A 27,189-nucleotide genomic window follows, 5' to 3' on the forward strand; every position below is an offset into this window, starting at 1 on the left:
AGTTCCAGAAAAGAGTATGTGTGAAGACACCATTGAGAGCGTGAAAGTTATTCAGAGTGAGGCTACAGAGAAAGAGTTGGATGAATGGAGAGAGAGTAAGGGTAGATTGGACTCGAATGGTTGTTGGACTGATTTGTCCGAACATCAGAGATGGTTGTTGCCTAATGCATTTGTGTTTCCAGTTGTTACAATGGCACTTGGAATGGCACACATTAGTGTGAAAGGGATTTGCAAGTTGTTGGCTCCGGTTTGGCAGAATGTAGGGATCCCCAGATGTGCAGAGAATTTTGTCAAGAACTGTATGGTGTGTTTGATGCATAATCCTGGTAAGGGAACTCCGACACCAGCTGGTCATTTTGCTCCTCCTACGTATCCGTTCGAGGCTTTGCAGCTAGATTTTATTCATATGGAAAGATGCAACAACTTGAAGTATGTGTTAGTGGTTGTTTGCTCTTTTTCTAGATGGGTAGAAGCTTACCCCCTTAAGGACAATACTGCCCTGTCCACAGCGAAAGTTTTGATAAAAGAGTTTTTCCCGAGATTTGGAATGCCGAGAATCATCTGGAGTGATAACGGAAGTGAATTTGTGGGCCAAGTTATGAAGAGAGTGTGTGAGGGTCTCGGGATTAAGCAGAAATTCCACGCTGCAAATCATCCCCAATCAGCTGGTTTAGTCGAGTGCTATAATGGCACCCTTAAGTTGAAGTTGGCCAAAATTCAAGAAAGCACTGGTTTGCAATGGCCAGATGCCTTGCCATTAGCACTTTTGTCCACCCGAATGACTGTACATTCAAGAATGGGTTTGAGTCTATACGAGGTTGTGTTTGGTCGCCCGGCGAATATTTGGGGCGTACTAAGACCGACGAGGTTTAGTGACCTCGAATACCCTGTTTTGCTTGACTATTTGCGTGAATTGACAACTAAAATGAGTGTTTTACGCCAACAGGTATACGATAGTCTTCCTCAAGCTGCAGAGGATCCAGGCCACGCTATTGAACCCGGTGCCTGGGTCTTCGTTAGAAATTTTCAGCGAACGAAGAACGAGCAGCCCCGTTGGACTGGGCCCTACCAAGTCCTGTTGTCTACAAGATCTGCGGTGCGAGTGCGTGGAAAGCGTAACTGGATCCACGGCTCGCATACCAAGAAGGCACCTTTTCCTTTGCCCTATGACAAGTGGGTCCAAGAAGGTCTTGCAGACTCTGAGACCGAGACAATCCCGAAGTTCATACCGTTCAGCGATGCTCGTCTGATTGGAACTAGTTCGGAAAAGGAGAGCGATCGACTTTTGCAAGCATCAATACCTCGTGCAGAGCGATTGGACACCACAGAACCTCACCTTTTGTTCACCGATCAAGAATCACCTGGAAGAAACCAAAATAAGTTGAGACTGAGAACTATGGACAAATAAAAATATTAATAAAGTTGATTTTTTTTATTGTTTGCAGGTTAACTCTCCACCAAGGATCTACTCATTTTTTTTTTCTTGAACTGCCATCCAGTCTTGGGAGTGTAAGCCTGAGACATTAGGTCGAGGGTTCTGTTGGCCCGAGGCAGCCTTCCTGGTGCAGCAGAGGCACTCTCAAGCAGAATCAACCAACCACCGCGGGCAGCACATTTAGTTTAGGATGGATTTCTTTGAGTTGGAGAGACCTGTACAGACACTGAATTTTAGAAAACGTATATGCCAAATAATGTCGAAAAAATGCTTTTTGATGCCATGTATATTTTTGCTATTAAGCGTCATGATCTTCATAGCTGGTTTTGTAGCATTTGTTTTTAAAATGACGTCTGATCCCACTGTGCAACCTACACCTTCACCTACTATTTCTTCTCATTCTTTCCACCCTTTGCCTGAATATGAGGTAGTCAGACGTTTGGAATTCTCTAATAATTCTTTCATTCAACTTTTGCACCAGCATCAGTTAGTGATTAATACAACGAACTGCTGGATTTGTGGTTTGATGCCTCATACAACCGATAAGGGTATTCCTTATCTGGTTTTGCCCTTCAGTCTAAATGGTTCGGTTCGAGCTTACAGAACCATGTTCATCTATGCCCACAGTGTCCACCCCTTACGTTCACCGAAAGACAATCCAAAGAATAGCCCATTAGCTAGAAGTATAGTCGACATGATTAGAGGGACTAATGCAGTCGAGACTATTCCGAAAGATGAGAGGCAACCATATAGTGGTTGGAACGTCACTGGATATGGAGTTAGTCTGAGTATTAACCAGCGAGCGAAAAGTCCTCTACCGATCTGGATAGTGCCCCGTAAAGGCTACTATTGTCTGCAGGGCAACGGTAAGAATCCGAAGGCTCAGTTAGGGAAGAGTGTTTGCACTGAGACTTATGTGTTTCCGTCTCAGTCTTCCCCAGCGTTCTTAGCTGCTAAGGGTACCTACTTTGTTGGCTATGACAAAGCGTATACATGGTTGCCCCCCGACTTCTCGGGCACATGTGTTGTTTCCTTTCTGTTACCCCCCACTTTTACAGCTGCGGCAGATTATCACAAGACGAGAGTTGCTAGAGGTGTCTTTAGCCAAGAAGACACTGCAGGACAAGAATTGGGAGATTTTGTTAAGGGTTTTCTGCCGTTTTGGGGACCTATGGCTAACAGTAGGAATATTCGTCAGCTTACGAGAGTGGTTGAGTCCACCATAGTCGAGACTGCCGGTGCCCTTGGTAACTTGACTGCTGAGCTCCAGTCGGATAGACTTATGACACTTCAGAATAGAGTTGCCCTAGACGTTATTCTAGCAGATCGAGGTGGAGTATGTAGATTGATTCAATCAAGCTGCTGTGTTTTTATTCCAGACAACGCTCCATCGGTCTTCCAAGCCATTTCCAAATTGCATAAAATCTCCGATTCTGTCCATCTGGACAAAGGAGATTGGTCTTTGATGGGATGGTTATGGGGATTGATATCCACTTGGGGTTGGAAGATTTTGATGGTCATTGGGTTGGTCTTAGCAATCCTGTTCATGTTCTGTCTCTGTGTACAGTGTGCTCCGGCTATTTGTGGCCTTTGTGCTACTTTGTGCGTACGGACACCTGTCCAGAGAAAGATGCTTAGTAATAGGATGATGCTACAGTAGCATATCGATGATCTGATGAATATAGATCCGGATTCAGATTAAAATGGGTTTGGGTTTATTGCCTATGATAGGGCAAAAGGAGGGTCTGTGGTTCCGTGGTCCCGAATTGGGTTCGATAGTTCCGAACCCGATTTATAAAGATCGTCGGAAATGGACGATTTTGGTCTCTACAGACCGCAAATGGCGAGTGTAACGTATCTGAGTGTTTTCGTATGAACTGATACAGGAGAACACTCTGCATTCGAGGATTTAGTCTGAACCTCCGGGTTCCATTTTGTATGTGGCAGCCATTTTGTGTGGTTGCCCTAACATAGGCCCGATGACTGCGGCCGAGAGAGAGTCCTTGACACGTATGCCTTAGCTGACTTTTGGTTGACCTGGCCGAACTGACTCCTCGCCTGAGGCGAATCCCGCTGAGCCAGTTCCTTATTCAGCAGCTGGCCTGATAAAGATCAAAGGGCAGGACGTGTCCGAGTTTATGGTACACCGTTCCCACTCCTCTATCTCCTTTCCATCTGTTTCTGTCTTTCCTTCACGACTTGATCAGCGATCTGGGTTGAAGGGTTTATGATGGGTTCGTCCAGCCTGATCGAACAGGAAACCAAGCATGTGTGCGATCGTTTTTGGTGGGCTGGACAACGGAAAAGGGGATTGTTTTTGCCTGTCGTCATTTGCTACTTTTGAAATGCTATGTTGCTATTGGTCAGTTTGTATGCACCAAATGTAAATTGTAATGTTGCCAGAGGCGTAATTTTCGGCATAAAAGACCGTGTTCCGTTCATAGAAGTGTGCAGTCTCTGACGAACTACCCATGTGTACTTCGTAGATCTCTGTCTCTGGTTGCAACCAATAAACCTTGGTCTTTGACGTCATCAAGAAGTATCCCGTGTCTCTGTTTGCCAAGACAGGGGAATCCGGGGTCTTTGGATGTTGCCCTGACACCGCTGGGTTACCGGATTAGTACCGGTTCTGAAAAACCCAGTACCTCAGGAGCAGGGTCAAGACTAATTTGCATATGGCTGGGTCCAAACTTGGGTGGTGTAGTGAGCAAAAGAACAATTAATTTAACTCACATCTCTTGACTGGGGGTGAATGTTTGATTCATTCAGCATTCCGTCCATCATTTGTTGCTGCTGGCCTTGAAATGTAGGAATCATGCCGATAAAGAACAAATGCACATTTACCTCAAAGATTTAAATTCTAGTGGCAGCTGGCAAATCCTATGTCCAAGGTCAAATAATCAAAGATACGGCTTTAGTGAAGTGCCAAACCTTACAGAAATAGCACTCATTGGAAACGGCAATAACCTCCTTGTTGAAGCAATAATGTAGATGACGACATCCAACTTACCAAACAGAATAATAAAGGCAAAATTTGAGCTCAATTTGTATCGAAAGTGAAATGGACCTTGACAAGACTTAAGCACAAGACCTATGAACAAGGGAAGAAGGCATGTCAATTATTAGTGTTTATATTTAGACACAACATGGCTTCCAGAGTAATCCCGACAGTGTGAACCTAACCAGGGGCATTTGCTGAACATCCTCAAGCCATTGCAACGGTGTTCAATGACTACTGCTCCTTCCTCTGTTCGTGAGACACTTAATCAAAAGAGACTACCGTTTTAGAGACACTTTAGTTGCCCAGACTAAACCAATGAGTGGCAGCAAATTTGGAGAAAGACATCACGTGGGGAAAAATTTGTGAGTTCATCAAGGCAAGGGCCACAACTAAAACTCCTGGAAAGATGGCCATCCTCTTGAGTTTTGTAAAACTACTGCCACTATAGTGATACATATTACACAAGGTCTGTGGCGAGGCAATATCTTTTCAAGACCTGCACCCTTAATTCAGTAAAGTGTTTATTTCCTTAAAACTGAAACCAAATAAAGAGCCATAATTGTACTCTAGCTATGTACCCTTTTCACTTCTCAGTACGGATATGAAGGTATAGGTGAAGGACTTGACCATCTGCTGTGGTGATGTTTGTCCTGTGCAACATTTACTATGTTTTTGTCTTTTCTTCAGCTTGTGGACACTTAATGTATTATTGTATATTGAATATAATTCCAGATGTTTATTAGCTTCAGTGTTCATCTCGCCACTTGTCCGTTAGCCCTTCAACAGGGATTGTCTTCTTGGCTGAACTTCCTTATATTATGAGATCAACCTGGGCCACTAAGATCATGTGTCCTCCAAAGCCTTTAGCCGAAGTGTGCTCAACCCTGGTTTTGCACCATTCTTAGAAAGCATTGATTGTTAGTCACTCTCTACTCCTACAGCCTTTGGCATTGCATTGCAGGGTGCTTGTTTATCTGGTCCAAACAAGTCCCAAACAACTAACAGTAATAGGCACACACACACACCTTGGGTACATGGTTATACTCTATGAAAAACGTCTATTTATTCCTCATTCACTGGCTACCAAGTTCTCCTTCACTACTACCTAAGATGGATGGAGGAATGGTTCAGTCGACTTAGACTTTTAAAAATCCTCGCACTGACTTCCCACTCACAGTCTTCTATATTAAGGCAACACGTTTCGGGTGAACAGCACATCAGCCTTTCACTAAGTATTCCTGATACATGAGGGAGGACATCCTTGTGCACCCCTTCTCTTTTTCAAGTTTACTATTTCACCGCTCCATGCTCTCTGTTCCACCCTAGCGTTGAAGCCACCACCCATCTTGTTTACTCATGCCACCCTCTCAATATTGTTTCCCTTTCAGTCTCACTACCATTTCCTGGAACCCTCCATACCCTGCTCTTCTTCTCTGAATCCTCCACCTTCTGGTCTCTAAATGAGACAAAGGATCTAGTGAAAGACTGCTGAGGGGATGTCTTGTCATAGAGATACAACAGCAGAAACACAACAATGTTAATGTGGTTGTTGATATGCCTGGTGGTAGACTCTCGAGAGAATAGGTCTTCATGCGTCTTTAAAATTGATTCTTGAATTTATGGGGCGCAAGCAAAGCCCTGGGATTTTGTGTGCAGGGAATCCTGGCCCCTGCCTGTGTCTGCTTGAAGGCTACACCCTCGTCTTTGTGGTAGTCGTGGAAGCTGGATGACCGTGCTCAACACACAATGCTTCTTTAGTCTCACCAAAGGGTGACACTTCAGCTCCTTTCTCCTACCTAAACATGGGAGACATTTACCTTTCGCCTAATTCTTAGCACTTCCACTCCAGGCCCTGATGGTCCAGATGAACTCCTAGTGTCTCTTTTGTCAGCCTAAACCCAGCCTCTGAACATAGCCACGTGTTGATTCTCTGTCTTCGCTGTGTTACGGGTGGGACAGCATCTAGAGGTTATTTAACTCGTAGACTGTGCTACATTAATGCCATCTGTTATGCAGCAAGCAGCCAGAGCGGGCTCTGGAGCAGTATTGCTGCGCAATGTAGCATTGTTTTATTTCTTAACCTCAGGTGGGTATATGTCTGTGACATCCCTGTGGGTTGGGCAAAAGGTGTTGGTGCTGAAATGAGAACGATGTGCATTGCAACAACCACTGCCGGCTTTAGAGCTGTCGGAGCACGGTATGACAATCCTCTTGGCTCCCTCGCCTCCTCCCATGACCTCCTCCTCTGATTCCCCCATGATCATCGGGCAAAAGTGACCCTTATCTCTCCATAGCCCCTCTCTCAAATACATTTAATTTGTTTTAAAGTACCAGTAAAGGCTGACTTTCCTGATAAGAATATATAATCTACCCAAACAAACCCTTTTCAGCAACATTAGGAATAGATGAAAGACTGGGGAAAAAACGTACAGTCCTAACCTATTTTATGCAGTTTGCATGCAGCTCTTTGATGACCATTCTTAACAGTCACTGTTCTATATTAGGGTTGTATCTTATGAATAGCGGTGGCAAAAGGATATGTCACAAAAGCAGTAATCCACTCAGCTATCCACATAAAATTTATATCTATTATCTGCACAGTACCCTCAACAGGTTTGCACCAGTCGCACTGCCCTAAAGGCGGCCTTGGCAACAACGGCAGCACCTGATACTTCCCACTTGGACCTTCCCACTTGAGATAGTTCACCAGGTGTATACTTGCTGCCTCCCTCTGCAGCTTGCGAGCAGTTCCTCCCTATTGCCAGTGCGGATACCTTCCTCACTCCTGTTCTGTAGTATCCTGTACATGTTAATGTTCTGCCATTTATACACCAGCTCAGCCAGTGCGAATGTGCTGTGTGCTGCAAGGAATGTTGGAGTGATGATGCGTTTTGGAATGTTGGGTACCTGTGAGGTGAAGCTGACCGTTGAGAATGGCTTAGCAGGAGGGAGGCTGCACCTGGTGGGGCTGCTTGACTACAACACTTCTACGTATAACGTACTTCAATAAATCTGCATATACTACATCCTACCTGCGTGAACTTCGTTACTACATGTTCCTTGGAAACTGTACCATTGAAGACTACAATGTGTCTCTCCTATAAATCACCAACTCAGAGATACCTTGTGGCGCCCAAGCAGTTGGAGTGCTCTCAGTGGGGAGTGTGTCAGACCAATGGAGGTCAGCAGTTACTGGTGCTTTGTTCTACCGTTGTATCGTTGCTCACCAGTCTGGGCATTGATGTTTGGATGTTGGACTCTTATTCCAAATTCTGGAGTGACCCTGAGAATACAAGATTGGATAAGAGAGGTCACAGTTACTTCTGCTTCTAGACTCCTGTGCCTGCCTCTTGCATATTGTCTGCTCAGACTCTCCCTACAGGGACTTCAGCTAGGTACAGCATGTTAACTTTCAGCATTCACATCTCCAAGATACACAAACACCTGAACGTGGGAAGCCAACTTTATAATTAGCGGATTGTTTACTTTTCCCCCAGGTACATCGAGATCCTAACGGAGCAGAAGCCGAAGATTGTGTGGGAGGAGCAGATTGCTGAGCATTATTTTGAGTACAAAAAGTAAGTTTTCATTTCCACTCCTCGCCTTTTCTTTGCCTCTGCAATCTAGTCATGCTACATGTGGCCTTTCTTAATTGCCGGGGGGGCAGGAGGGGGGCGTATGGAGAAAAGGTCTATGCACAGTAGCCTTTACCAACTCTTCTTCCCTAGACACACACAGCCTCCATCCATTCCTTTTCTGATGAACATCCCAGGAGCTCCCTCGTCTTCGTACCCATGCTTCTTCATTCCCTCCTGCCCAGTCTTCTTCTCAGGGTCCAGATTCCCTCTTTACTGCATGTCCCCGCCACCCCTCTATGCCTCTCACCCAACACCCTTATCCAGGGCTTTAAGTGGCCCGGGTCTCACCGGTGCTGAGCACGGCAGCTTTTTAAAGGGGGCCTCTAAACAGGTTCTCTATCGTGCTCTGTTTTGTGCCCTGGTCTCTTTTTGCAGTGACAGCAGGCACATTGATGTGCGATGCTCACACTGCTCACTTCTCACTAGTGGAGAAGTTACTGCATGACGTCATGCCATATGAGCGTTGTAGGGGAAGGGAATGCTTTAAAGAGAGTAATTTTCTCTCTGGATGTCCCTTTTTTTTTTGAAACACAGGAGCAGCAACATTGTCATAGTGTCACCAGGGCTTTAAGTGAAGCTTTTTCAGTATTATATATACAAGTCACAGTTGCTGCTTATTTATCTTATGCAACTAACAACCATTGACAAAGCCAACAGTCCTGGCTTGTTGAAGGTAAGGTTACCTGTATCATATATCGGATGCAATGACAAACAGCAAAATACTAGTGGGGCGGCACACTATCTTAGCACAGATTTTTAGCTTACGTATTTTAAGCCACGCCCTTAATTGCATTTGTCACGCCCCTTTGAGAGACCCCCCACAGTTTTTTTCATCCCACTTAAAGCCCTGCCCTAATCTTATTCTACTCCTTCCAAAATGTGTGTTCCTCTGCAGGCTCCAGATACGTCCACTCTCCTGTCACCTGCACGCACCCCCTCTGCAGTTTGGTTCTGTTTTCATTGCCGAGCCAGCTCTTTCCGAGCTCTAGATTAGTTATACTGACCAAACTTGTCTTTGCCCCAAACAGTCTTGTTCTTTACATTCTCCAGGGATTCGATTTAAATGCCCCCTCACCCCCACCACTCTCCCTATTATTCCCCTATGCAGCCTCGCCACTAATGCAGGTCTGGCCTCCACTTTTTCCCCTCGGCTAAGCATGGGCGGAAAATCCGTTTCGCTCGCGGATTTTGCGGATTTTCGGTAAATTCGCAATCTGCGAGATCCGCGAATCTCCCGCAAAATCCGCAAATCCGCGAGCAGCAGATTTTATGGCTTGCTCGCACTGTTCGCGTGAGTTCGCGGCTTGCCAGTACAACTACGCACCCCGCGAGTAAGTGCTAAATTGCAGAAATACGATCTTTGCAAAACTGAAACTACTTACCAGGTTCAAAAGTTCAGGCTCATCATTAGTAGCCATTTCCTGTAGTGCTTCCTGAGGGGCCCCTCCAGAGTTCAGTTGCCAGTTGCAACTATTATGTGACCCTGCTCTGAACCTCAGAATAGTTACACATATGCCACAAAGGTCCTGAATTACAGCTAAGGGAGACAAGCAGGAGCCAGGCTGGAAGTTAAAATCCATTAATCAGCCCCTAATTCATTATTGTCAGTTGGGGCAGGGCAGGTGTTGTAACTAATTTTGCAACAATGAAAGCACTTAGCAAGTGCAAAAGATCACTAATCAGGAAGCACTAAGGAAGCAGGTGCCAGCTAAAAAAATATTCTGACACATTAATCAGCCCCAAATTAATTCAGGTCACTTGAGGCAGGGAAGGTGTGCTTTGCTTTGCCGAAAATAATGTACACTGGACAACCAGAGGGTGTGGTGATGAAACAGAGGGTGGCATGGGTGGGCCAGAGGGTGGCATGAGTAGTCAGAGAGTGGCAGTGGTGACAGAGAGTGGCAGTGATGAAGAAGAGTGTCCCAAACAGGCTGGACACGTAGAAACAACAAGTTCGCAAAACTTGCGACCCGACAGGTAAGTTCGCAAATTGCGAAATTGTAAAAACCCTCGCGAACTGGCAGAAACACGCGCGAACACAAAAAAAAAAAATAATTTGCGGGAATTCGCGGATTTTGCGGATTGCGAGTTCGCAAATCCGCAAAATTCGCGAACGCGAGATTCGCAAAATTAGCCCATGCTTACCCTCGGCTGCCATCTCGCCCCTATCCGTGGTTTCAGCGTTCCTTCCTTCACCCTTCTCTTCTCTCCGGTTTGATTGCCCCTCCTCCCTCTGTCCCCTCCTCCCCCTTTCCCCTCCCCCCCCCACCTTAGCTCTTGCATCTCTCCTGCTCTTTCACTGCCTGGTTTCTTCATGGTTCCTTTTCACCCAGGATTCTTCATTTCTTCTTCTTGACTAGGCTTCCTCCTTCTGCCCTAGATTTTCTCTTTATATTCCATCACTGGGGTTCTCATATTTTCTCCAGTTCTCCACTCCTTAGCATCAAAAGACGTATGCTTTTCCTCAAGGCGCTAACCACTCTGCCGCTTCACTTGCCTATGCCCTCTTCTAATTGCCTCTTAAAGCCCCTTCCTCTTATCCACACCGCCCGCCATCTTACTCCGCAGGACACTGTTCACCTGCTACATGTACTTGAACACGAGAAGCCGCATCGATGAAGGAAAAACACGTGTATTGTGCAGTGGAGAACCGCCTGCCACTCTAAAATAACCTGCACAAATCCAGCCAGGACTTCCTCTTCTGCGCCGTGCTAGCGCGTGCCCAGCTCTTGTGGATACTAACGTTGGACGTTGGATGCCGGTCCAGGGCCGCGCATGCGCGCCAGTGAATCCTCAAATTACCTGCAGTCCCAGAGCAGAGTCCCCTGGCGGCGTCTCCGCGGCTCAGCACGCTGTACCCGCGCATTCGCCAAGGCAGCACTCCTGGGTGCGCAGACCCAGAACAAATCAGATGAAAGCATTTTAAAATAGCTCCGGCCTATGAACTTCCTCCTGCGGCAGCACATCAGTGGTCAGAGGGCTTGGTGAGGATAAGCCCGCTCCTCTAGCAGATGCGGGCGGCGGCGCGCATTAACCCACTTCAAGCCAGCGGCCTACATTGTGAACATCTGTAAAGCATCGAATGGAGCTTGTGTCCTCTGCGTTCAATGGGTTCGAATTAGTAAATATGGTTGGTATGTAGGTTGGGCAACTGGCATGGGCGCAAATTCAGGACAGTGAGTGTAAAAATTCAGTACTCGGGGTCAACATTCAGGACAAAAGGTATGCTTTACAGACACATCAGTGGATGTCATGCAATAGTATATAAATAAACAGGCAAAGAACATAAATAGAAATCACTTTCTCCTGCCCGTCACTTTCTCCTGCCCGTCACTTTCTCCTGCCCCGTCACTTCTCCTGTCCCGCCACCGCTCCTTCCCTGTCATTTCCCCTGCTCCGTTGCTGCTCCTGCCCGTTCACTGCTCCTACCTGGTCACCGCTCCTGCTCATGCCTAATCACAACACCTGCCACATCACTTCTCTTGCCCCATCACTTCTCCTGCCCCGTTCACTGCTCTTGTCCGTTCACTGCTCCTGTCCGTTCACCGCTGCTGCCCCATCGGTTCTCCTGCCCCGTCACCTCTCCTGCCCCGTCACCTCTCCTGCCCCGTCACCTCTCCTGTCCCGTCACTGCTTCTGTCCCGTCACTGCTCCTGCACCATCACTGCTCCTGCTTGTTCATTGCTCCTGCCCGTTTACTGCTCCTGTCCGGTCAGCACTCCTGCTCATGCCCGATCACCGCTCCTGCCCCGTCATTTCTCCTGGTCACTACTCCTGTCCATTCACTGCTCCTGTCCATTCACCGCTCCTGCCCGGTCACCGCTCCTGCCTAATCACCGCTCCTGCCCGTCACTTCTCCTGCGCTGTCACTTCTCCTGCGTTGTCACTTCTCCTGCCCCGTCACCGCTCCTGCCGCGTCACTTCTCCTGCCCCGTCACTTCTCCTGCCCCATCACCTCTCCTGCCCCGTCACCTCTCCTGCCCCGTCACCTCTCCTATTCCGTCACTGCTCCTGTCCCGTCATTGTTCCTGCCCCAACACTCTCCGGGAACAACATTGGCAAATAATACAAGGCCACAAGTTCCCCACAGTAATCTGCTTGGGGAAAGCTCCTATTTAATCACCAACTTCGATCTACTGGCTCCAAGTGAGTCACTGGCCTCCAAGGCACTGACTGGCACATGCTATGCTTAAGGCAGACGGCGCACTGTCATTCGAAAGGGGATAATTAGCCTCAGTCGGAATGACAGTGGGCCTATCCACATTCTGTGCGAACTCAGTGAGGGGCTGCTGCAGCCTCCGGAGTTCAGCAGAGAAGTGAGTGCTGACCCCTGAGAACTTTTAATCTCTTGGGGCTTCTCGCAGGGGAACAACACAGCTCGCTGTAATTAATCTTCAAAATTACGGACAAAAGGCGTTGTAAAAGGAATAATTACGGATAAGACACCAAAATGACGCACGGTCCGAGCAATTTACGGACGGTTGGTCACCCTATGGGTATGAGGGTGTACCTGCTGTCGAAATCTATGCAGTGACGTAACAAACCTCAGACTCCCCCTGCGAGGTAATGTGAGGGGCCCCCCATTACCCATTCTTCAGCAGCCTTACTGCTTCCCCACTCTTTATTTGGTAGCAGCTGGCCTGGCCAAGTGGCCCCCTTTGAGATGAAGGGTGTGCCCACCTGCACCGGGGGGGGCACAGCGGTGCCTGCATGGCCTCCTCAGGAGTGCTGTTCCCATGAAACTGTTCCATTGCTTATTTGCAGTCCAGTTGTCAGGGGAGTCCTGCTTTTCCGACTAATCTTTTGTCACTGATGAATACAAAAAACGTTGGATGGAATGCTTATATTGATCTCAGCCACTGGTAATTACTTGGGACCACATCCCAGTTTGTCTTTTGGGTGCCCACCATGCCACTTCTGACTAGATCTTTCCATATGCAAATCCGCTTTGATTCTCCTCCAGTAGGAACAGTCCATCCCGACTGACTAGCCAGACTCTTCCTCTCCAAACCGGAGTACAAGAAACCTAAGACTGGTTTTATCGTATATGGGCATCTTCAGTCAGGTACAGCTTAGTTCCAGTGGCACAGTGAGAACAGCGCCCATATCTGACCATACTCGTCCCACTTAGGGTGTCACAATGAAGAATGGAAAAAAGTGATGGATGGAATTCTTGAATTAATTTCAGACACTGATAATTACTCAGGCCACATACCAGTCCATCTATTCTGTGCCCACTATTCCACCTCAGATTAAACCCAGCCATATGCAAGTCAGCCTTGAGCCAGTTCCAGGAGGAACAGTCCTAACTGAACTGCCAAGCCTAATTTTCTCGGGACCGGAACGCAAGCAACCCAAGACTGGTTTCAGCCTATTTGGGCCTCTTCAGTTCAGCAAGATAGTGATCACGCAGCCCATATCTGGGCATACCCATAGCACTTGGTGCGTCACATTGAAGAATACAAAAAAATGATGGATGAAATGCTTGATATAATTTTAATCACTGTTTGTTATCTGTGCTACATCCGGGTGCATCTGTTTTTTGCCCTCTCAGATTAGACCCAACCAAATGTAAATCAGCCTTGATCCTGTTCCACTAGGAACAGTCCAGTCCGAACTGCCAAGGCAGGTATCGTCTGAAACACAAGCAACCCAAGAATGGTCTTACCCAATTTTGGCCTCTTCAATTGGCTTCAGCTTGCTTCCAACAACAGTGTGAGCATAGGATTCACGTCTAGGCATACTCTCCGCACTTAGGGTTTGACAGTTAAGAATACAAAAATGAGATGGATGAAATGCTTGAAAAAATCTCAGCCACTGGCAGTTACTCGGCCCTGTATCCCTATCATTTTTTGCCCACCATGCCACCTTAGATTAGGCCCTACCTTATGCGAATCAGCTTTGATCCTGCTCCAGTAGTGACACTCGAGCCTGAACTGAAACACAAGCCATCAGCATGCACTCGTCTCTAAAGGTGCTATGGGCTAGAATGAGGACTGGTTTTCGCCTATATGGGCCTCTTCAGTCAGGTGCAGCTTGGTTCCAGTGGCACAATGAGCACATAACCCAGATCTGCTCATACATGTTACACTGGGGGTGCCACGGTGAAGAATACAAAAACAAATAATCTCCGCTGTTAGTAATTACTTGGGCCAATATCTCACTCCATTGTTTTTTTTTGCCATCCATTCCACCTCAGACTAGACCCAGCCAACTTCAAATCAGCATTGATCCTGGAAGGCCTGTTTTACTGTTGCATAACTCCTCCACTTCCCTGACTAACTGGCGATAACTATTCCAGCTGCTGACAGACACCAAAGGCAGGCCTCTGCCAGACCCTCTGCTTCCCCTTCTATACTAGCCCCATGTCTACCCAAGATTTCATTTGAACTAAGTGTTGCCCTCCAGCCATCAAAGCTGTGAGAAGCAATTTATGAACCTTCTGACCTTCCCAGTACACGGACTGCCTGCCATTTGACCGTGCGAGTCACTTATGCATCCACATGGGTGACCCACAGCAGAACCATCTCGAAGCACCTTATTTCTAAGCTGCAATTCATTTGTTTACCGATAGTAACTGGCTTAGGACTCCAAATTCAGTTTTTGCAGTATTGTTAGCAAAAGCGTTACATAGTAATTAACAATGCATTATAATTGGCAGACACTTCAGTTCAATGTTGCAGATGTGTGACTATTGCTTTCTTGTGTATTTTAGGAATAAAAGTGGAAAGCATGCAGTGTTCTACCCAACATTAAAGGTAAGGCCTGATTGTGCTTGTTGCTAACCATCTATCAGCTGTGAAAAGAAATAGGAACCTTTAAATATCGATTGTCCGTTTTTTTCTGCTTGAGGAGACAGCAGTGTTCCATCTATTCCCATGCAACAGCCCCACTAGCTATAGCCATCCTGTCGGGTACTGTCAGGGTTGGACTGGCCTATGGGCAACCAGGCAGTTCCCAGTAGCTGGCATGACCTATCAGTGTGTCGTCTGTTTTGGACTCTTTTTGGGTCTGTTTTATGGTCCCTTGGGCCTCTTTCTACTGTTGATTTACCCGACATTAAACCAAACATTGCCTGCATTAAGTTAAAATCATTGCACTTTTCCATACTTGCAAAATACTTATGCAACGTATCTTTCCAAGTTCAAAACCGCCCTAATTTGCAAAGGTGGGTCACATTGTAGCTATCTAACTGGAGACACGTTTATTTTGGTTCCCAGGCCTATTTCGAGTCTCTGTCCATTCATAGGTACAGCTGGAGACCAGAGCACTTCTGAAAGCCTAGATTCAGGCATATGCACAACTTTGTCCATGCCCTGTCCCAGGCCTTTCAGTGCGCCCAGGAGTTTCTCTTAGGGCCCTCCCTTTTCTCAGTTCAGGTAATAAACGCTACTGCAGTAATGGTGAGCTTGTGTCCCCCCATTAGTCACATGCAGAAAACCATTAGATTCTTGAGTAGGGAGTGGGATGAAAAAACTGGGGGGTCTCTCAAATGGGCGTGGTCCATGTAATTAGTGTGTGGCTGCAAAAGTAAGCTAAACATCTATGCTTAGCATAGTGTACCGCCCGAGAGGTACTTTGCTGCTTCTGTCACTGCATCCAGTTATATGATAGAACAAGTAATATTACACCTACAACAAGCCAGTACTATTGGTTTTGTAAATGGTTGTTAGTTGCATAACATAAATAAGCAACAACCATGGCTTCGTAGTATAGCATGTTGAAAATGTGTTAGTTCTGAAATGATGAGACTATGAAAGACCTACAACATGTCTCTTCGAAGTTGCATCAAAGGCAGTGAAGGGCGGTACTGCTGCAGAGTTGAGTTTTTTTCATCCTGAGGGTGAGGGCAAAAATGGAGAGACTGATAAAGACCCATCTCAGCACCTGCTTTTCAGAATTGCCAGTGCTGAGCACAGGCAGGACCCACCCCACTTAAAGCCCTGCTGTGGAGATAGTTTGGAATTCAGTTAATCGCGCACAGAAATACCCATCTCTTCGCCCTGCCAAATCAGGACGATGTCATCTATGACCTGAGACGGTAAGGGAACAAGCTCATGAATCCTTAAATATAACGTTTCAATGGTTATAAGAGATTCTCTTGATTGCTGTGGTAGAAAGACTAATGACCAGTCCATTTATGCCATGTGATGACAGTGGTCTATTTACCACTTTACTCATGCTTGGTGAAGGAATTATTGGAATTAATTCCGTGAATATAATGCTTGGATATGCATGGAGCATATATAATTAATTCGGGCACAGGCAGTTAAGTGAACTTCTCCAGGCTAAATCAAAACACTGAAGTGGTGTTTCAACCTGTAACAATAAGACAATCGCCAAATAACTCCTTGAGCAATGCAAACAAAAAAACAAATAGATCACCGCAAAGCAAATGTTGTGTATTGAAGCAGGAGTAGGCAGGGGTGTATTGTAACTTAGTGGCCATTAAAAACAAGCATTGGCATGGGTCTCACCTTTTTTCATCAAGTGCCAAGCTGTTGGCTTTGCCTGTGTAAATCTGTGAGGCATTGTTAAAAAAAAATGAGATAAAAAAAAATTCTAGAGGAAACGCAAACACATATCATAAGATATCTCAAAACTGTAGATTGAATTCAATGTTTCAATCTTTTTAGAATGGTATGGTTTATTTTTCATATGCTTTTCATTCAGGAAACTCTGAACAGGACTTGAAGAAATAAGGAATTGTCAGAATGTAAAGGGAATAAGGAAGTATCAGCTTGCAAAGGCATAATTTACTTTCCAGCTATTTTCTCCTCTGCAGTAACAGGGGGAACAGATTTATGGGCCTTCAGTAGAAGCGTCATGTTAAGTACAATTTCTGTCTCAGAGGGCCAGCTGAGAGAGAGTAACACAGGACTTTTTCACCAGTGCCCTAAAAGCTTTTATATGCCATATCTTAGTGCTTTTATGCAATATATGGAATGCAAGAAAAATAACCCTTAACCCCTTTGCTGCGAGGCCTTTCCCCCACCTGTGCTAAGCCTTTTTTGGGCTATTTGGGGTAGTTTGCGCTTAGGCCCCTTTAACTTTTTGACCACATAAGGTAGCCACGCCAAATTTGCGCCCTTTTTTTCCAACATCATGGAGATTCTAAAGCTACCCAGGGTTTGTGGATTGCCCTGGAGGGACCCAGAAATTAGCCAAAATACAGCTACATTTTGTTTTTTTGGGGAAAAAAGTGCTGCAAATGAAAGTGTCTGTTTTTTTTCCCTGCAAATGGTATCAAAAAGGGTTTGTGGGGCTGAAATTAACATTTTCCCAGCTTTTTGGGAATGACAGACTTTTGACGGAAAACCATATTTTTTTACAGTTTTGCTATTTTACCGGGATATAGCCTATTTTTGTTATTTGTTGTGTTTTCAACCTTCTTCCAATTAATGGTAGAAATGGGTATGAACCCAATAATGGATCCTGGAAAGCTATACATTTTAGAAAAGTAGACAAAATTCTGAATTGAGCAAGGGGTCATTTGTGTAGATCCTTCAAGGTTTCTTTATTGAAACTAACAGTTAAATATAGGAAAAATTGAAAATTAGTTGAAAAAAACAGCCATTTGTGTCCATGTTTTCACCTGTAACTTCTTCTAATTATGACAGCTGTTTGAAAGCAATATACTGTTACATCCGCTGGACCTTTCTGGTTGTGGCGATATATAGAACTTAAAGGTTCACCAAGAACCCGACGAACCCATAGTCAATAACTAAGCAGTGCCTTGCAATGGTTTTTTATTATGTACTGGGTTTATGGCAATTATTCTGGGAAAATGTTCAAATGTAAAAGTTGGTATGAAAGACACCTATGTATTTCTGAAATGGGAACAAAATGTAGAGTTTAAAAACAGTAGATATTTGCACATTTCCGAAATTGGGAGTACCCATACTGGCATGAGAATTATAGGTTATTTTTCAAAATGACTTATTTTTTACACATTGTATTTCATTTGGAATGGCAGAAATGCATCGAAAGTCAATAGATAATAACAGTTGCTCTACAATTCTGTGTTATCCTAAGTCTCCCCCCCCAAAAATGGTACCTCCCCTTGTGTGGGTAGGTCTAGTGTCCGCTACAGGAAATGGCTCAAAACGCAACATGGACACACCACATTTTCACAGTGAAAAATGACCCTTTTTTTGCATAGTGCCTAGCTGCAGTTTCTTAACCCTAGCACTGCCGGCACCTAGGGAAACCTAGCAAACCTATACCTTTTTGAAAACTAGACACCCAGGGGAATCCAGGATGGGATGACTTGACTGACTCTCACCAGGGTCTGTTACCCAGAATCCCTTGCAAACCTAAACATTTGTCCAAAAAAACACATTTTCCTCACATTTCTGTGGTGGAAAGTTCCGGAATATGTGTGGATCCACAAAATTCCACCCACCACGCGTTTCCCAAAGTCTTCAGCGAAAAATGGTACTTCACTTGTGTGGTTAGGCCTAGTGCCCGCAATAGGAAACGGCCCAAAACGCAAAATGGACACACCAGATTTTCACAGAGAAAAATGACCCTTTTTTTGCAAAGTGCTTAGCTGTAGTTTTGGAACCCAAGCTCTGCCGGCACCTAGGGAAACCTAGCAAACCTATACGTTTTTGAAACCTAGACACCAAGGGGAATCCAGGATGGGGTGAGCTGACTGGCTCTCACCAGGTTCTGTTACCCAGAATCCCTTGCAAACCTAAAGCATTATCAAAAAAAAACATTTTCCTCACATTTCTGTGGTGAAAAGTTCTGGAATCTGTGTCGAGACACACAATTCCACCCACCCCGCATTCCCTTAAGTCTTCTGATAAAAATAGTACCTCACTTGCATGGGTGGGCCAAGTACCTGCGAAAGGCAAGGGCCCAAATCCTACTGAGGTGACATCAAAATTACCTATCACAAACCAACCTGGTTTTGCAAAGGGGTCCTATGAGTTTTTGGCCCGGAGCTTGGCGGCCAACTAGCGAAACCTACCAAACCCACACATTTCTGGCAACTAGACACCCGGGGGAGTCCAGCGAGGTATGGCTTGCGTGGGTCCCCAACATTCTCCTAACCAGAATCCCCTGCAAACCTCAAATTTCGCAGAAAAAAACACTTTTTTGTGTGGTTTCACAAATTTCCTCCCACCCAGTGTTTCCCCAGGTCTCCCATTAAAAATGGTACCTCACTCGCATGGGTGGGCCAAGGACCCGCAACAGGCAAGGGCCCAAAACCTATTGAGGCAACATCAAAATTACCTATCACACACCAAACTGGTTTTGCAAGGGGGTCACATGAGTTTTTGGCCTAGGGCGTGGCGGCCATCTAGGGAAATCTAACAAACCCACATATTTCTGGGAACTAGACACCCAGGGGAGTCCGTCGAGGTATGGCTTGCATGGGTTCCCCAACATTCTCCTATCCAGAATCCCCTGCAAACCTCAAATTTCGCTGAAAAAGATAACTTTTTTCTCAAATTTCTGTGTGGGACACTTCTAGAATCTGCGTGGTTCCACAAATTTCTTCCTACCCAGTGTTCCCCCAGGTCTCCCAATAAAAATGATACCTCACTCGCATGGGTGGGTCAAATACTTGTGCCAGGCAAGGGCCCAAAATTTATTGAGGCAACATCAAAATTACCTATCACAAACCAACCTGGTTTGGCAAGGGGTTCCCCTGATTTTTTTGGCCTGGGCTAGGCGGCCATCTAGGGAAACTTAAGAAACCCACACATTTCTGGAAACTAGACACCTAGGGGAGTCCAGCGAGGTATGGCTTGCGTGGGTCCCCCAACATTCTCCTACTCAGAATCTCCTGCAAACCTCAAATTTTGCTGGAAAAAATAACTTTTTTCTCAAATTTCTCTGTGAGAAAGTTCTGGAATTTGCATGAATCCACAAATCTCCTCCCACCCAGCCTTCCCCCAGTTCTCCCGATTAAAATGGTACCTCACTCGCGTGGCTGGGTGAAGGACCGCGACAGGCAAGGGCCCAAAACCTATCGAGGCGAAATGAAAATTACTTATAAAAACAACCTGGTTTTGGGGGCTGGGGGGAGCATCTGGGGTTTTGGCCCTGGGCTCGGCGGCCATCTTGGGAAAGTACCAAACCCAAATATTTCTGAAAACTAGACACCCGGGGAGTTCAATGAGGTATGGCTTGCATGGATCCCCCAGGGTTTTCCTACCCAGAATGCCGTGCAAACCTTAAATGTAGCTGAAAAAACAAACTTTTCCACAAGTGTTTGCATGGAATTGCTGTGCCGGCACAAATGTCCTACCCCACAGCGTTCCCCTGAGTCTCTCAAGTAAAATGATACCTCAGTTGTGTGGGTGGGGCAAGGGCCTGTGACTGGGAAGAGCCCAAAACATAGGGAATAAGGGTGTAGCACCGAGAATTTTAAATGCTACAATTTAAAAAAAAAAGTTTTTAGCCAATTCTACATTGGACACCCACACAAGTGAGGTATCATTTTACTCGGGATACTAAGGAGAAGGCTGTGGGGTAGGACATTTGTGCCTGCACAGTGATTCCACACAAAAATATGTTGAAAATTTGTTTATTTCAGCTAAATTTGAGGTTTGCATGGCATTCTGGGTAGGAAAACGTTGGGGGATCCTTGCAAACCATACCTCATTGGACTCCCAAGGTTGTCTAGTTTTTGAAAATGTTTGGGTTTGGTACTTTCCAAAGATGACCGCTGATCCAGGGGCTAAAATCCCACGTGCCTCCCCAAAACCAGGTAGTTTTCTTATAGGTAATTTTGAAGTCTCCACAGTAAGATTTGGGCCATTTCCTGTTGCAGCCACTATGCCTACCCACACAAGTGAGGTACCATTTCTATCGGGAGACCTGGGGGAACGCTGGGTGGGAGGAAATTTGTGGATCCACACAGATTCCAGAATTTTCCCACACAGAACTTTGAGAAAAAAGTGACTTTTTTCAGCGAAACCTGAGATTTGCAGGGGATTCTGGGTAGGAGAATGTTGGTTGACCCACGCAAGTCATACCTCGCTAGACTCTCAAGGTTGTCTAGTTTTAAAAAATGTGTGGGTTTGGTAGGTTTTCCTAGATGGCCGCCAAGCCCAAGGCCAAAAACGTATGGGACCCCCCTTGCAAAACCAGGTTGGTTTTTGATAGGTAATTTTGATGTTGCCTCAATAGGTTTTGGGCCCTTGCCTGTCGCAGGTCCTTGACCCACCCACGCGAGTGAGGTACCATTTTTATCAGGAAACCTTGGGGAATGCTGGGTGGGAGGAAGTTTGTGTATCCACGCAGATTCCAGAACTTTCCCCCATACTTGCCCCCATATGGGGAGCTAAACTTGCCTAAGGGATTCCCCCAAATAGTAAATCAATATCTCCATTAAAAAAAAAAAATCCCTGGGTCTAGTGGGCATTCCTGCTGCATGATCGCACAATCGTGCAGCAGGAATGCACAAAAGAGGCATCAGGGGAAAGGAAAACTCTTTCCTTTCTTCCGATGCCTCTGTTGTTTAAATCCCCCCCTCCCATGAGGAGAAACTTACCTCCTCTCTTCCCAACATGCTGGAAGCAAATGGCTTCCACTGCGTTGGGAATCCTCTAATGACGTCTGTGATGATGTGGAGGGGAGTGCGGGGGGAGGCAGGTGAAGGGCTTCCCCTGCCTTCCCCGGTGGGGGCACATAGATGGGCGGCCCACGGGGGAGCTTCCCCCGTGGGTGGGTGCTAGGACGGCCAGGAGCTGTCCCACACACACGCCACCCGTGACGCTGGACAGCGAGCCGTCCCATGCACAGAAATGGTTAAACCAGGGTTTTTAGCTATACCCCAGCAAAACATCCCTGATTCTGTGCTTTTAAAGAGAAGCTCAGCTGAGCGAGGAGCCACACAGCACAGGGGGTGAGAGGGTATCTGAGGTGTGAAGTATCACACAAGGGAGGGAGCCAGAAAATATGTGCACTCTTATGGAGTACTGAATGCATAAGAAAAAAGTGTTTCCGTAAATGTCAGCAATGGATTGATACATGAAAGCCAATCAAAGTAATCATAAAGACGCTATACTCCCGGTGAGGGACAACCACAAGAGAAGACCAGCATTCCATTTAATAAGAATAAAATGAGTGACAAAGGCAGCCTATTGTAAGTAATGGGCTAGTAGTAAACCGACTGTAAGCTCACAGTAGGTCTTTTTGCAACCAGACTGCTTATGTTGTTTGATAGGATTAACCTAAGCAACTGCTGTTGCTCAACTCCTTATTAAATGCTGACCCCACTGTTTCCTTCCACTCTCCACATTCCATCAAACCTCCAAGTCAAAAATCCTGGGAATTTGTTGTAATTGAATATGCTCTCTTCGTAAGCAGTAGAGGGTGGATGCGTAGTATTTGTCCCTGGTCCTGTTAGAGTATGCAGTAGAGGGTGAGTGTAGGAGGGGTGTGGAGTAGATGCATTTATTTCACTAGTCCTATTACTGACTGACTGGCTGGCAGTAGAGGTAGGTTTTAAACACATGCCTGATCCTGCAAGCGAGTGCTATAGTAGGTAGGTGGCTTACATGTGTGTCACTGGGGTGTATGATATCAAAGGATGTTGGTGAGTGACTGAAGGACAGACAGAGATTGGGCTGAGCAGAGAGGATGCTACTCCTTGTGGGGTACTTTACTATGTAACCGGTAAACTCTTTAATAAACCTACAACTTGTTATTCTACGTGAACTGGCTACCTGTCTCTTGCTTACTAAGAGACTACATTCAGTTACATATTGGTGACGATTGGAAAACAATCCTACATTTGAGAGAGACCCTGATGAAAACAAAAAAGAGAAGGTAGGTTGAGGACAAAGGCAACTTATGTGTCAGAGAAACTGATGCAAACAAAGAGAAAAAGAGACTGAAAACATAAGAAGAGAAAAACAGATTGAAGACATAACAAGAGAAAAAGAAACATCTGCACCCCACCAGTGTCTTTTCCAACAAACCCAAAGACTGACAACTGAAGGGCGCATGCCAAGCGGAAATCGGAATATACTCTGAGTGATCAGGACGGTTGATCGTGCAACCAATGAAAAGATTGAGTGAGTTGCCTTCGCTGCAGCATTTCGTCACGTTTGCTGGACATGCCGGTGGTGAGTGAACAATGCAAAAACAACAGTTGACGGACAAAATGCAGAACAATGTCATACATTCACCCCAGTACAGAGATCTGGGCTTAAATCCATCGTTTTTTTGCACTCCATACCACCCCAGTTCAGACATGGCCATATGCAAATAAGCCTTGACCCTGTGCCTCATGGGAACAGTCCAGCCCGAACTGCCAGCAAGTGAAGGCATGGCGTGGTGAGTGAGCCAGCATTGTGTGAGATGAAGGCACTTAGCAGTTAGTGTAAAGCCTTAAAATGGTGTGTTAGTGTTAACAGGCCGTGGACTGTTGTTGTTGGCCACCCCATTGTGCATGCTGGAGCGCAAGTAATTGTAGCGGCATTTAAAAAGGCGAGGCTGGCCTGGCGTGCGCTGCTTCTAGGAATAGAGTGTACCAGGAATTCCTTGTAAGACTTTTTCCGGCACATCTGCAGAACGTACTCCATAGCGCAGGTGAGGCACGCACGTGCTAAGGACTGCCCCGTGCAGAATGGTTCGATGCGTGGCATGAAAAAAAGACCGGATTGTGATTGGTGTTCAGAACAGGGCACAAGTCCTATAAAAAGAAGTGGGGGGACTGACACTATGCAAAGTACTTCATGACGTCACGTGCTGTACGTGTCCCGGTGTCTGAAAATTACACCCAGACACGTTCAGCAAATTTCTGTGGGGCCCAGCTTCTTGGCAGGGGGGACGGCGTCCACCCTGTAAAAAAAGTGGGGGGACGCCGTGTACCTGCGTGTACCCCCGACTCGAGCCCTGGTGTTAAAAGTGATCCACTGTCATAGCACGCACCGTGGGCAACAATCGCCGCGCGTCATCTGATAACTGTAAGTAAATTCAGTTTACTTTCACACGCATGGGTTACACTTTTCATTAGCCCAGTATAAGGTAAATTCATTTACTTTCTCCAAGAATATTTATATATATTCATGGTGACTACATATACTTATAATTACACAATATATATTATGTTTTATAGACGTCCCTCACTCCCAGTCCTGATGAGACCCTCATTCTAAGGGTCGAAACGCCGTCGACGTACTTGGAGGCGAACGAGACTCACACAGTGCCTATGATTTTATAGCGATTCAAAGAGAGTGAGCAACCCAGTTAAACCCTTGAGGGCTTGGGTAGTTAAGTGAAAGGGTAGGGAGGCCTTCAAGGGATATAATTCAGGAAAGAAATCAGTTATTCAATATATTTTTAGAATAAAATTAATTAACCTAATGTATGAATCATATAGTTGAATACACAAAATCAATTTATAGAACACATAGAAACATGTAAACATATAAACAACAAAACACAAAGGTGTATCAAAAAAGGAATTTTATCAAAAAGTTCATTGAATCAGCAATAAATCAAAAAAGCAGGTAAGGAGATGCTGGTATGAATAGCCTAATAGCAAATGATCAATAATACAGCAAAACCTAGAAAAAACATCTATCTCAGAAAACAAAGTGAATCAAACACTGTAGAGATAAGATGAAGGTCGACGTTTCGGTCTCTCTACAACAAAATTATCGAGACCATCCTCAGGACTGTTGTCATTAAAACACTGCTGTGAGCTGTGCTGTAATCCAAATGGAATGAGATACCACAATGTTGGTCTCAAGGCGAAGTTTTAGCGTTGGAAACCGGGCGGGTGCCTATGAAAAGAACACAATCGTCCCACAGGTGAAAGCGCCAAGAATACACTGGTCGATCGATTCTGGATGGCAAATGGCTCAAAAATGAAGGACGCTTAAAAATCTCTGTGATATAGAACTTGGGGACCAAAGATCCTTTTAACATATAATATCTGTATCCATGGACATGGAATCTTATGAGCTGGTGCAGTTATCCAAATTGTGGCCACTGGGCGCTTGACAACTTCGTTTCTATGATTGCTGAGATACGGAGCCGGGTCAAAGTTAATTTGACTGGAAACACGGGAAAAAGCTCGAAACTGATTTCTTTCCTGAATTATATCCCTTGAAGGCCTCCCTACCCTTTCACTATGATTTTATAGCGGCTGTTCTACAATTGATTTAAATAATTGCTCTGAGTCATGTCTCCTTCTTGTAAATAGCCACCACTGTAACCTGTATAGTTCACCTAACTGTACACACGCTGTTTTTTGGTTACTTCACAAATCACTGGGGACACATTGCACTTTGTATATTGTATTATATGGCGCAGTCAAATCTATTTTATCTATATCTGTCATTTGAAGCATAAAAAAAATGGTTTGAAACTGATATATTTGTGTTTCTCTCTCCTTGATGCCACCCTTTCTCTAATACTTGGATTGTTATTAAGCCTCAGTTTATCAAATATTTATAAAGTGATATGCCACAGGAACCATTGTTTTTCTGGATAAACGCATTACCCTGGTTCCTTTGTGAGTAGGGTCTCCCTTGTTCTCTTTTTTCGTACGTGTCCCGGTGTCTGAAAATTACACCCAGACACGTTCAGCAAATTTCTGTGGGGCCCAGCTTCTTGGCAGGGGGGACGGCGTCCACCCTGTAAAAAAAGTGGGGGGATGCCGTGTACCTGCGTGTACCCCCGACTCGAGCCCTGATGTTAAAAGTGATCCACTGTCATAACGCGCACCGTGGGCAACAATCGCCGCGTGTCATCTGATGTAAAAAAAAGTTTAGAACGTGTGCAGCTTAAAAGGAAATAGCCACGTGTATTTCATGCAAAATGTCTGCAGCATTGTTATAGCAGTAGCCTTGTCGACAAAGCAGGAATTCAGACCTTGCGGATGCGGCCGTAAAAAGGGAGAATCAGAGCAGCGCGACATGAGAGTGGCGCATCTGTTTGCATTTTATAATTTTATATCTTTTGTTTTCTTTTCGCATTTTATTATTTCTAATGAAAGGAGATGTGTTATAATCTGCTATGCTTGTAATGCATTCTGTGCACACTTCCATTGTTCTCTGCTCTGCTCAGCCAGTGTGTGATGTCATGGAAAGTTGGTGTGGGACTGGAGGTGGGTTGGCAGTTAGATGAGAAGGGCTGAGAAAAGAGGATGCTGCTCCTCGTGGGGTACCTTACTATGTAATGCGCAACCTGTTCAATAAACCTACAACCTGTTATTCTACATGAACTGGTTACCTGACCCATGCTTACCAAGAGGGTACCTTTCAATTACAACATAATTATACCCTTCTTAGGCATGACTTTAATCTCCCCTATGCGTATTTGAGCATCTGGGCTCCAAACAATTCGTTGTATTCCTGATCTTTCTCATGCACTAAAAAGATGAAACACTGGCAGTGGAAAGAAACACAGTCTGTCTTCTGAGCCAAAATCCAAAATATCCTGATATAATGTGATCCTGAACAATGGAGCCAGGGAAGAAACCATGGTGCCTGATAATTTCACCTTGCAGACACACTTCTGGCTTTCTGTGCTATTTCCAGTCCCCTGCCAAACCTCTGCCTCACTTTAAGATACATCAACGGAAAAGCCTTCAAATACTTGAGTGATCAAATAAATCACTATGCCCTAGGATGCTGTCTCTGTTCTCTCCACTAAAATTAACAGCACATTCAGAAAGAGCCAGCTGTGGCTCATTGATTTTTGGGGCCTACATTGTGAATTATGAACTGCTGGAAACAACTGGGATAACAGGAAAGCGCTAACATGGCTAAGCTCGTTGGCTGACAGGAGTTTCCAGGTCAGTGAAGGACTGTTCTTGTCAAAGGTACATCAGCTGGTATGTGGAGTGCCGCAGGGCTCCTCGTGAGCCCTACGCTTTTCAAAATATATGTTCAATCTGTATCAGACATTATCCCTGCCCTAGGTTTTACAGTGGTATCCTACACAGACGACAACCAGATTGTCATCTCCCTGTCACCCTATACCAACACTTCTTTGGAAACACTAACTACATATCTAGAACAGGTGATAAGTTGGATGGCGGCTAGCTGTCTCAAGCTAAATGGGGACAAAACAGAGGTAATGGTGGATGGCAACATTCTTTTGCTTTGGAATCAATTCTCTGGCCCTCATGCTTG

The 27,189-nt window shown here is 45.5% G+C and overlaps 1 long non-coding RNA gene across 1 annotated transcript in view; it reads left to right on the forward strand.

The window, feature by feature from the left end:
* Positions 1 to 7,710: 7,710 nt before the first annotated feature.
* Positions 7,711 to 27,189, forward strand: part of LOC147659651 (uncharacterized) — a 49,923-nt gene continuing 30,444 nt past the window's right edge. The window contains exons 1-2 of the long non-coding RNA XR_015307191.1: positions 7,711 to 8,014; positions 14,790 to 14,832. This is a non-coding gene — a long non-coding RNA (uncharacterized LOC147659651). The remainder of the gene's footprint in view (positions 8,015 to 14,789; positions 14,833 to 27,189) is intronic.

Source organism: Lissotriton vulgaris, unplaced genomic scaffold, assembly GCF_964263255.1.
Source record: "Lissotriton vulgaris unplaced genomic scaffold, aLisVul1.2 SCAFFOLD_453, whole genome shotgun sequence".
Classification (NCBI taxonomy): domain Eukaryota; kingdom Metazoa; phylum Chordata; class Amphibia; order Caudata; family Salamandridae; genus Lissotriton; species Lissotriton vulgaris.